Here is an 11,998-nt window from a genome sequence, read left to right on the forward strand (position 1 = left end):
TATTATAGATTGCACACTTCTCTATTGCCCATGTTGGGTTTTTTTGTTTGTTTGTTTGGGGCTACACCTAGCTGTGCTAAGGACTTACTTCTGGCTCTGCACTCAGGAAACATTCCTGGCAGGTTCAGAGACCACATGGGATGCCAAGAATCAAATCCAGGTCATCCACATACAAGTAAGTGCCTTACCTGCTGTACTATCACTCTGGCCCTGCACCCTTCTCTATTTAAAAAGATTATTCTTTAAATTAAAAGACAAGAAATTAAAACAAAAAAAAAAGATTGTGTAATTCCAAAATAAATGGAAAATATGTTACAAATTATTTGATACTGTATCTTTCTGGCGTAAAAGCTCGGTGGTCCTGGTGCTGTGGTGCAAGTCTAGAGAAACTTTGAGCATTCCGTTTGAAAGTTGCTTCACAGACTCACTGAACAGGTTACATATGTAGCAATCCCTTCCGAAGTCTATTCTGCGCTTACCCATTTCCAGATATAGAAATGCTGCTCTCAATGGCCTAGTAAGCTGGCCAGCTTGCCCCATTATACAAGTGGGGGGAGGTGTGCTGTTTCCTTTTTTTCTTTTAGGGGGGGAGTGCCAGGGCCATATCTCGTATGCATGGGGTCAGGGGTGTGGTTTACTCCCAGTTGTGCCCAGGGAACCAGGTCATGTGGTGCTGGGGAACAAACCAGGGTCCGTCATGTGCAAGCACCTTAACCCTGTCCTGTCTCTCTGGTCCCATTAAGTTCAGGTGAAACTTCTCAATATCCCCTGCATTTCACACCCCCCATCACAGTAGGGGGGCACACATTCTCCTCTCTTTGAAGGGGACTCTGTTACCCAGGGACATCACTTTCACCATTTAATAGTCTCTTACAGGACCTATCACAACAATCTCCTTCACCACCTGAAGCAGGTACAGAACAAAGGTAAGACGAGGCTGGAGCTAAAACTCTTGCAGAGGCACCGGAGAGAGTCCAGTGAGGAAGGCGCTTGCCTTGCAGGAAGCCCACCCAGTTTTGATTCCCAGCACCACAACTGATCCCCTGAGCACTGTCAAGAGTGAGCAGCTGGAGAGATAGTACAGTTGGTAGGGCACTTGCCTTGCAGACAGCCAACCTAGGTTCAATTCCTGGCATCCCATATGGTTCCCCAAGCACTGCTAGGAGTGATTTCTAAGTGCACGCAGAGCCAGAAGTAACCACTGAGCATTTCCTGGTGTGGCCAAAAAAAATAAGTCATCCCTGAGCACAGAGTTCAAAATAAGACCTGAGCACTGCCAGATATGACCCAAGTTGTTTTGTTTTGTTTTGTTTTGTTTGCTTTTTGGGTCGCACCCAGCGATGCTCAGGGGTTACTCCTGGCTTTGCACTCAGGAATTACTCCTGGCGGTGCTTGGGGGACCATATGGGATGCCGGGGATTGAACCCAGGTCGGCCGCGTGCAAAGCAAACGCCCTACCCGCTGTGCTATCGCTCCGGCCCCCTGACCCAAGTTTAAAAACAACAACTCTTGGGCCGGAGCGATAGCACAGCGGGTAGGGTGTTTGCCTTGCACACGGCCGACCCAGGTTCGATCCCCGGCATCCCATATGGTCCCCCAAGCACCGCCAGGAGTAATTCCTGAGTGCAAAGCCAGGAGTAACCCCTGAGCATCGCTGGGTGTGACCCAAAAAGAAAAATAAATAAATAAATAAAATATAAAAACAACAACTCTTGCAGAACATGGGCCGGAGAGATAGCTCAATGGGCAGAGAGACTAGAAAAGCTTTGCATACAGGAGCCCCTAGCACCCACGGTTCCCCAAGGAGGGATCCCTGAGCACAGAGCCAGGAGCAAGCTCTGAGCATTGCTGGGCGTGGCACTGGAGGGCCCTGAATACACTAGAAGGGTTCTGGTGGCCCCCAGAAGCAAAGGCCAAACAGCATTCTCAGGCCCAGCATCAGCCATCAGCCCCTTGGTCTAGAACCAACAGGAGCAGCCCCAGGCACTGAGGAAAACAAAACACCCTACCTGTGCCACTCGCGTGCTGCCCTCGAAAATCAGTTCCTCCCTGTAAACCCATCTCCTCATCCACAGATGAACGTTTTCCAGGATGCTTTGTAATGACATCACAGCCACAGATTTCACACTGCTGGGACCAGGGCAACAGCACAGCGGCTAAGGCGCTTACCTCGCACACAGCCGACCCAGGTTTGATCCCCAGCATCAAACATGATCCCCCGAGCCTCACGTGGAGTGATCCCTGAGTGCAGAGGCAGGAGGAAGCCCTGAGCACTGGCAGGGGTGGCCCCCAAGCCCAAAAAATGATAATGGTAACAGCAATAGACTTCACACTGCTAAACAAACGAATTCATCAAAGCCCCCAGACATATCCGAAGGTGCTCGAGGCGTGACCTCCCTCCGAGGAACTGTGGCCTTTCCCACACCCTGAGCACCCGGTAACAGGCACCCGAAAGAAAGGTGACCCACACAAGCATGACTCAGCACATCGAGATCACGGAACTTCCCGAGGCCTCTGCCAGGGGCGGGTGTGGAGCAGGAGAGGAGCGGCCACAGGTGGGGTTTGGCCCCACTCCTCCCACCACCAAGGGCGGCCTCTGAGAGGCCCTGCTTGCTGGCCGGAAGGAAAACAGGTTAGGAGGTGAGGGACAGGGGCAGTGGGGGATGGCCATGCCTTCCAACATGAGACACGAAAGCCAATGAGAGCCACGGGCATCCCCCGCCCCCGGGATCACCAAGGAGATGGCAAAGAAGAAGAGCGCAGGGCAGCGCCTTCACCCCCCACTCTCCACTCTCCACCCCTGTCCTGGTAACGGTAACTAATGGCTCTGGGGACCCAGCAGGGCCTTGAACTAATTAGCTGGCCTGGGAAAATGAGGCCGCAAGCTGAGTAACGTGCCCTTCCGGAATCAGAGCCGACTCTCACACAAACGGACCAAGTCTTGCCCTCGGCCAAACCCACCTACGCTCCGCCTCGATTCCCTACCTCTGTGCAACGAAGAGAAACAAGGTTCCGGCCGACGGACAGAGAAGAGCAAGATGAGGTGAGCAGAGGGATCTGGGTGGACGGAAACTCCCCAAAGCGGGGGTCCCTTCCACCCCACACCTGTCAGCAGACCCCTTTGGGGGAAAAACAGCATGGGGAGGCCTGATCGAGGACAAGAGGACACACTCGGGGAAGTTCTCAAGACAGGGGACAGGCTGAGTCACCTGGGAAAACCCCTCAGATAACGTTGGCAATCCCTGAAAGTTCAGCACACGCAGGCGCGTATCACCCCACCCCACCCCGCCTCATCCCAGCAGCACCAGGGAAGTGCATGTAGGGTGTCTGAAACCCCGGAGAACACGAGATGGGGACAGAGCAGGTGCCTGGCCATGGCCACCCCGCCCAGGGCTCAGGCCCAGGATTCTCAGGCTGACCCTGGGATTCAGGCTGAGAGGGCAAGAGGCACGGGCAGGGCTGCCTGAGCATTGGGGGAGGACATGGGGTCTTGCCCTGGCCCCTCTCATTTCTATTCCAGTTGTGTGCAGGTCTAGAAAGGCGGGCAGGGTTCTCACAAATGCCCACAGAGCCCCCCGGGCCCAGCATCCTGCTCGGTCCCATCCTGCTGACCACAGGGCCTCTCCGTGACCTGAGGAGCGCCGCACCCTCCTCTACCCTCCCCAGAAGCTAAGCGGACCCCCAAGACCAGGACTAACACTTCCCCAGTCCGAAATTAGCCTTGTGAATTTCAACACACACACACACACACACACTCAGGTCTGGACTCAGGGCGCAGGACTCACCGTCGGGCGGGGGTCTCTCTCCGAGGCAGGTGCTCCCTAAAGCAGAGAACAGACACGCATTAGCTCATCCGCAGCCCCCGAGACCTGGTCCCATTCGTGTCAGGGAGCTGGTGTGCGCGGGGCACTAGGCAGCACCAGGCAAAAGGGGGTCCCCGCTGCTCCTCTAATCGCTCCCAACTGGCTTTCTCAGCCGTGCAGTGGGGAGAACACTCGGAGGCCTCCAGGGAAGCCCAGCTGGCACCGCACCTGGCAGAGTGGCGCCCGTGCAGTCCCCCCAGCACCGTCTCCTCCAGAGGCTCCGGAACCATACTGGGGCGCTGAGGTGCTTTCTCCCCACCCACCGCCAAGTCCCCAGAGCCCCTCACCCCCAGGTGGCCAGGCATGCCCTGAGGACTGCCTGCAGGCACAGCCAGACAACACATCTTCGTTTCTTTTTTTTTTTTTTTTTTTTTTGGTTTTTGGGTCACACCCAGCGATGCACAGGGGTTACTCCTGGCTCTTCACTCAGGAATTACCCCTGGCGGTGCTCAGGGGACCATATGGGATGCTGGGATTAGAACCCGGGTCGGCCGCATGCAAGGCAAACGCCCTCCCGCTGTGCTATCGCTCCAGCCCCACATCTTCGTTTCTAACCTGGAGGGTCCTTAGCTGGTTCTGCAGAGCCCCCTGCACCCAGAGAGACAACCTCCACAGCCAGTGTCCCCCCACTTTCCTGAGACTGCAGCTGACTCAAGCGACTGGTCACCAAAGAACAAAAAGGTGAGGGGCTGAGGAGACACCCCTAAGTTTGGAGTCCCACATAAACACCGCTAGAGTGGTTCCCAGCGACACCCCGCAGCTTCACTGAGCACCCAATGTCACAAGTATCCCCAGGCCTGCCCCCCACACCGCCCCGAGCATACACGGTCCACACAGCCCACCAAGAAGGCCGAATCCAAGTGCCAAGGAAACAAGCAGGGGCCAGAGAAACAGTACAGCGGGTAAGGCACTGGACCCAGAGTGGGTGCCCCGCACCCTGCCAGGAGTGATTCCTGAGCACCCACAGCTGTGGCCCCAAATGCCAAACAAACAAAGCGCAGCCTTGAAAAGTGGGTTCAGGTGGACTGCCATGGGGCATTCCAGACGAAGGAAGATCCACTGAATGTGCACACGGCCCAAGGCCGAAGACAGGTTCTGCCCCCCACAGAGCCAAAACGAGGGTGGCTGGGCGCTATGACAGAGAGGGAAAGGGGACCGTGGCAGCCTATTTATTTCTTGTTGGGTGCCTAGGAGCTTCCCAGTTATGTGCCGACAGGACCTCACTGGACCGTGTTTAGGTTGTAATGAACCATGTCAGGAAGAGTTTGGTCAACGCTGGCTTTCAGATCACTCTTCCTCTTGTTGAGCGGCCTCAGGTGGTCCTGAGATGGCGCGCTATTTGCTGAACCCTGGAAACCTGGTGAGACCGTGCAAGTCCAGAAGATCGAACCTACACACTCACTTTAAGAACACTTGGGAAACGGCTCAGACCACCAAGGGCACGTATCCAAAAAGCCACTGAGTTGTGAAGGCTGTCACTCTGCAAAGCAATGCGTGCCCTTCCAGCATTACTGCGTCAATGCTGGTAGGTAAGCCAGGCCAAACAGTGGGGCTGGACATAAGGGCAGTGGCCCTAACGTGCTGAATTCTTCCTGCACATGCTTAAAAGTTCAGAGAGTAATCCTGCACTGAAGGGTTTAGATGTAGACTCTCCGAGGATCCACTGAGCATGTCCTGGTAAACAGAGCACCCAGATGTACCTTAGAACTTACAGGGTGAGCCAGAACAAGGTAGGGCCCTTGCCTTGCATGTAACTGACCCAGGTTCGATCCCTGGCCTCCCATATGGTCCCTCGAGCCTTCCAGGAGCTTTTCTGGAGCAGAGAGCCAGGAGTTAGATCTGAACACTTCCAGATGTGACTCAAAAAGAAACAACAAAAAGCCTTACAGGGACCCTGGGTGGATTAACACCTTAACATGAACTCTCCCGGCCACACTGAGATGATCCTGATTGAAAGAACGAATTGTTCCTAAGCCTGAACTGCAGCTTGCACAGAAGAAACCGAAGAAACAAAAACTTATGGCCCGGGAATACATTGGACATAAAATAAGTAGAAATTCAAGTTTTAAAAAAAAATAATGGTTTATTAACAACCTTAAACCAGTCATTGCTACTAAGAGAGAACTTAAATCCAACTGAAGTCACTTGAAGTTACTGTTTCTGGGTCCTCCCTGGAGGTTTTGGGGGACTCTCCCAACCTGGATGCTTTTCTTAGGGGTGAGTGTGGGCCTCCCACGGGCTCCCCTCTCTCTGCCTCATGCCCTGAGAACTGTCTACTTGGGGCTTGTTCCCACCCCGAGACTTGCTGTGTGGAACTGGAGCTCTGGGCCACTCCCCTGGGCCCAACTGACCCCCCTTCGCTTCCCTCCAGAGGCTCGGCTGTGGGTGCTTGGCCGAAGGTAACCGAAGGACCCGCATGTGTCCGGGGAGAACAAAGGCGAAGGGGCAGCCACTGCTCTCGCATGCTGGATAAAAGACGGGGGGTCTTGCCCCACTGGGCTTTGACTTCCATTAGGCTCCACGGCACCCTCTTCTGCTCCCGTCCCCAGACTGTGCTATTCTCTGCAGCCTGCAACTCTCACCTCCTCTCCTGATCCTGTTTTGGACAGGCCCTTTCCCCTTATCTTATCCTGCCCAACTGAGCCAGCTTCCAGACTCAGTGAGGCCAGAGCTGGACAGTCCAGGCCTACCCAGGCGACCCCCATCTAACTATCACCCGCAGGTGGGATGCCACGACTGCCCCGGTCTCCCATCTTGCCCCTTCCCTCCTCACTGATTTCTACTCATTCGTCCCAAACAATTGCCAAGCAGCTGGTCCTTCTGGGACGGGAAAAGGGCCACTGAGAACTGACCTGGGACTGACCTGGGCCTCCTGGAGCTGTGCTCGGACAGGCACCTGGGCCGCTGGGCGGAGGGCGAGGAAGCAGGAACAGGAGAAAGGAAAGGCCACCAGTGTTGGCACCTCGGAGGCAGGTGGCAGGGATTCACCAAGGGCACAGTGTCCTAAAGGGGGCCCTCGGGGAGACCTGGCCCAGAGAGGCGGGGAAGAAGGTACAGAGGGGATCTGGGGTGCCTTGTAGGAACTCTGGCTGGCAGCCCAAGGCAACTCACTGCAGATTAGGCAACTGGTGTGCCAAGCCCACAGAGGACTGGACGTGCCGGTCGCTCAGCCTACTGCGGCCCCCCTGAGCCATCAGACCCCACGTCTGACTTCGCTGCACCTCTGCCAATACCCCCACCCTTCTCCCGCTCCTGGGGGGGCCTTCACAGGGGGCTAGTCAGCCTTCCCCGGCTCAGCTGGGACAGACCATTTCTGCTACCTCCCCTCCCACCCTCCTGGCCCTCCCCTTACAGGTAACCGGGGCAAACTCACCTCCCAAATCAAACCTCAGTTTCTGCAAGTCGATCCCTGCCTTTCTAGGCCCTGCAGGGCCCTGGGGGTCCCGAGAGGCCTTGGATGGATCCACCTACCAAGGCTTCCGTGTTCTAGCCCCAGCCTGGCCAGGCTTTGCAGGAATTTTGCCCAGATTTATGGGCCCTCACTGAACTTCCTCTTTCTTCCGTTCTCCTCCTCAGGCCACACCTCACCTCAAGGCTCACACTTGTACAAACATCTTACTTGCTGCTGCAGCTTGTTTATTCTCTGCTCCCCCAAACAGCGGTGGGGCACGGATTACCCACTGGTCCCCAGCTAGGGCTCTGCCCCGGGGAAGGTGTGCAGAAGCATACCAGGAAGAGTTCAAGAGTTAAGACAGAGAAAGGTGAAGCGTGTCGCTCCCTGCCAAGCCCGTGCAGCACATACAGGCATAGGGTGACGGGGGAAACGAGGAGGCCGGCAAGGCACATGGTAAAGAACCCAGGGCGCAGGCTGTGGTCTGGTTAACATCAACCCCCTCTGCGTCTCTGTCTTCTCAGCTGCAGGTGGAGGATAAGGAAGGGTCCAAGGGATACACAGCAGGGAAGGCGCCTGCCTTGCACAGGCGGGGCTGACGGGGTTCCATCCCGGACCCCACATGGGGGTCCCCTGAGTGCACAGTCGGAGTGAGTCCTAAGCACCCGCTGGGTGTGGTTCCCCCCCCAAAAAACAAAATAAATAAACCGAATGAGGATAATGAGCTACTCCCACAAAACGAACAGGCCAGCAGATCTCCTGAAGAACTTCACACCGGGGCAGGAAAGAGCTCAACAGGCTCAGGGAGAAAGTGTCCGGGCTCCACGCCCAGAAGCAAGCCCCAGGCAGACCCCCCCACCACCACCACCACCACCCGCCCGGGACGGGGCTCCAGCATCAGCCCAGCAGACGCAGGTGAGGAAAGGAGCTCTCCAGGGGCAAACTACTCGCTCGGGGAGCACCACGCGAGCAGCACCTGGCAGAAGCAGCAGCGCGGCGGGTCCTGAGCCGGGTTTCTGGGTGCCAGGCCCGGCGCACCCCGCAAACTAACTGCTCAGGTAACGGGCCGAGCCAGCCCCACCTCCTGAGCGCGCCCGAGCTCCCCGCGGAGCTACCGGGAGGCTCGGCGGGGCTGGGGAGCGGCCGAGTCTTGGGGAGCCCGGGCCCCCGGACTCGGGCTCGAACCCTCCGGGGCCAGGACTTCGGGGGCTTAGTTTCTCCATCTGCAAAATGGGCCCGAGAGCGAGACTAAGGCCGCGAGCGGCGGCGGGGCGGCGCGAGGAGCGGGAGGCGGGCGCGGGACGGATGCTCGGGGTCCCCCGGGAAGGAGCCGGGGGGCGGGTCCGCGCCGCCGCCGCCGCCGCCGCGGGAGGGGGAGGGAGGGAGGGGCGGCGCACGTCGCGTCGCGTCGCGCAGCGCCCGCCGCCGTCTCCTCAGGCCGTCACTCGTGGAGCCCGCGTCGCCTCGGCGCGCGCGACCCTTACATAAGCGTCCCCGGCGGCGGCGCCGGCGCACGCCCACCCGCTGCAAGCCGCCGTGGAAAGCGGAAGGTGCAGAGCGCCGCCGCCGCCGGCACTCACCTCCTGGCCGCCGCCGCAAGTCGTCGCCACCGCCTCTACGGTCGCTGCCTCCACTGACAGGGAACAGCTGCGGTCTCCGCGCAACCGAACTTGCTGCAGTCTCGGCCCCGCCTCACCGACTTTCTATTGGCTTAGATAGCCCAACCCCTCCTGCTATTGGGCAGAGCGCTCCGTCACTCACCGCTCCCCCACTTCGGACTCCGCCCCCCGCCCGCCTGCCCGTCATGTTTAAGAGTTGGCGCCCCACGTCAGCCCCGCCCCTCGCGTCCCCGTCGGACCCCTCGATTGGTGACAAGGCGGGGAGAGCCCGCCCCCGGAGCACCGCCGCCTACTCCCTTGTCTTCAGAGACCCACGTGGGCTGCAGGGCCTCGGAGGCGCTCTGCTATAGGGTGGAAGGGCCCGGCTCCGGCGCACTGTGATTGGCTGTCGGCGGGGGTGGGGACGTGCGATTCATTCACCTGAGTAGCACGTGTCTCCCCAAGCCGCAAGCATAACAGATCGCAGGGGGGCTCCCGAATCCTGCTAGCTGCGGATCCGCGTGAGTGGTTGGAGACGAAGTCAGAGGAAAAGCTTCCGTAAAGGGCAGGAGGAAGAGATGACGCTTGTGCCGCACGGATTAACGTGATGTGTCCTTTAGCAGCCGTGAGAAGGAGACGGGGTGATGGGCAGAAGTCTCTCGCCATGTGACCTTGTACAAGCAACCTCAGCTGTCTGGGCCTCAGTTTCCTAACCTAAAAATCGAGGACACTCCGGACTAAGAGGGTTCAGAAGGCTTGGTTGAACAGAAAGCTTCATAAACCGGGCTCTCTGCCAGCCGACGCACCAGGAGTGACCAAAACAAACCAAACTTTCCTCCCTCCAGTGAGCGAAGAAAGAAGATAAACCAATAAAGGGGGCAGAGAAACAGTACAGCGGCTTGCTTGGGGCTAACCGGGGTTCAATTCCCAGCCCCCTATCTGGTCCCCCCCAGCCCGCCAGGTGTGATTCCTGAGTGCAAAGCCAAGAGTAACCCCTGAGCCCCCTCCCCACCCCCCCATCGGACCCCATCTGGAATGTGGCCAAAAATTTATAATACGATATTTCAGGACATGGATTTTAAAGAAATAATAATCTGCTTCCAGGCAGGAGCAAGGACTATCTTGTTAGCTAGAAACTGAGCATAGAGCTCTTACAACTCAGTACTGTACTAGTGCCTGTGTGTATCCAACTCCTTACCCTTCCTTCTACCTCTCTAGCTGAGCTCCTACACCGCCAATCCAATACAGCTCTTTCAGTAGCAGAACAAGGATTCAAATCCCAGTTTTCTAGAGTCATCATAACAAATGCTGGTTTGTGAAACAGACACCCGTGAAAAAGACACAGCGCAGTTTGTCCTAGAGCTTGCATTCTATTGGCTATCCAATAGAATAGTCCAAGTCCAAGGACTATTTCTACCTCACAGCTTTCTATACTCAGGACAGAGTTTAAAGCTGTGTGACCTTGAGCCAGTCCCTGCCTTCTCTGGACTAAATTGCCACATAAAAGGGGCGGGACTTGATGAACTCTGAGCCCATCATCTTATTTGTCCCTATTGCGTTCCTAGTGTGTGCTTATCTTGTGATTTCAACACTTCCACTGCCTGAATTTTATCTCCCCTGCAGCGAGTCTTGCCGGGGTGATCTGGCAAGGCCTGGCTGTAGGGCTAGCCATGCCACAGGGGGCTGGGACTGGGCTGGCTGACTCAATCGGGCCTGGCCCTGGTGAACTCCTAGATCTAGAACAGAGGGCAGAGGGCGCCACCAGCTTCTGGTGACTCCCACATCCACACCAGCAGATGGAGGTCTGAGCCAAAGGAAAACTAGAATTGAGAACTAGAAAATGAGCTGCCGCGAAGGAAAGTAGTGCAGGGGGCTGGAGGGTCAAGAAGGCACAAGGAGAGCTCAACTAACAGGAGGCCGGGTCCCATCCCTGGCACTGCGTGATCCCCTGAGGACCACCAGATATGCCCCTGACCACCACCACCACCACCACCACACACACGCACACACACACACACACACACACGCACACACACACACATGCACACCAACAGATACACAACACAGATGTCCTGAGCACTTCTGGGGAGCAGAAGCCGCAGTGCTCATCCCCTCCAGACGATTGTGCAGTGGGTAGCCAGTCAGAGGCCCGACGGAGCCACTCCTCACTCTCCTGAGAAGCTCCAGGCGCTCTAGAAGCCAAACAGATGGCTCCGGCCCCTGGGCCCTCTGGCCTTCGGTTCCGAAAGTCTAGGTTGGGGTCCAAGGGTCTTCTTTGTTTGTTAGTTTAGTGTTGGGGAAGGTCATGGAAAGAATGTGAGCCTGTGGAGAGAACTGGGATCCTCGCCCCGCCCCATCCTGGGAATGTGCATTCCACGTGCCTCGCCTCACCCCCTCACCCCGCCCCCGGGAGCTTGAGATCACGAACCCATCTCAAGGCTGAACCCGAGTAGACCTCAAAACTTTGAGATTTGGAGGCCAGGTGCGCAATCTAGCCACCCCAAAGCGGACTCATTAGCGAGCTTCCTGGGTTTCGGTGGCCACACCTGGCAATACTCAGGGGACCCTAACGTGCAGGCTCCCACATGCAAAGCACGTGCTGCGGCCCTCTGAGCCGGCTGCCCAGCCCTCCGTGCTTTGTTCAACCTGCCCGCTGTCCCCCTGGAGTGCTTCCCGCCCTGCTTGCCCTTCAGGAAGGGGACCAGTGTGTGACCTGCACCAGTTAGTTAAACAATCTCCAAGGAATTCCCAAAGCCTAAGAAGCTTGAGCCTCTTGGCTGCCTTCCCGATGAATCAGGGGACCAGTAAGTGCTGCGTGGTGAAGTGGGAAACCCAGGAGTCCCTACTCCCCAGCAAATCCTGCTACTTCTGGGAACACGTGTAGCCACAAAAGGTTCCGGTCTACGATAGCTGTGGCGAAAACAGGTGACACGCAGCAGGCTGGTGATAAGGGATGTGTGTCCTCAGCGCAATCGTCTTGCCCACAGGAGCACAAGAAGGGATTTTCAGGGCCAGGGAGATAGTGTGGAAGGCACTTACCTTGCACGTAGCCAGTCCTTATTCATCCCTGGCTCTGCATATACTTCCCCAAGCAATGCCACTAGTGACCCCTGAGCACAGAGCCAGGAGTAAGCTCTTAGCACTTT

General features: G+C 57.0%; 1 protein-coding gene across 1 annotated transcript in view; it reads right to left on the reverse strand.

Annotated features, from left to right (window-relative positions):
* The window catches only part of PC (pyruvate carboxylase), a 72,415-nt gene extending 63,456 nt beyond the window's left edge, over nt 1-8,959 (reverse strand). Inside the window, exons 1-2 of the mRNA XM_055141610.1 lie at nt 8,835-8,959; nt 3,786-3,821 (exon numbers count right to left, since the gene is read on the reverse strand). The gene's annotated coding sequence lies outside the window, so the exon portion shown is untranslated. The remainder of the gene's footprint in view (nt 1-3,785; nt 3,822-8,834) is intronic.
* Between the last annotated feature and the right edge of the window lie 3,039 nt (nt 8,960-11,998).

The sequence above is a fragment of the Sorex araneus genome, chromosome 6, assembly GCF_027595985.1.
Source record: "Sorex araneus isolate mSorAra2 chromosome 6, mSorAra2.pri, whole genome shotgun sequence".
Lineage (NCBI taxonomy): Eukaryota > Metazoa > Chordata > Mammalia > Eulipotyphla > Soricidae > Sorex > Sorex araneus.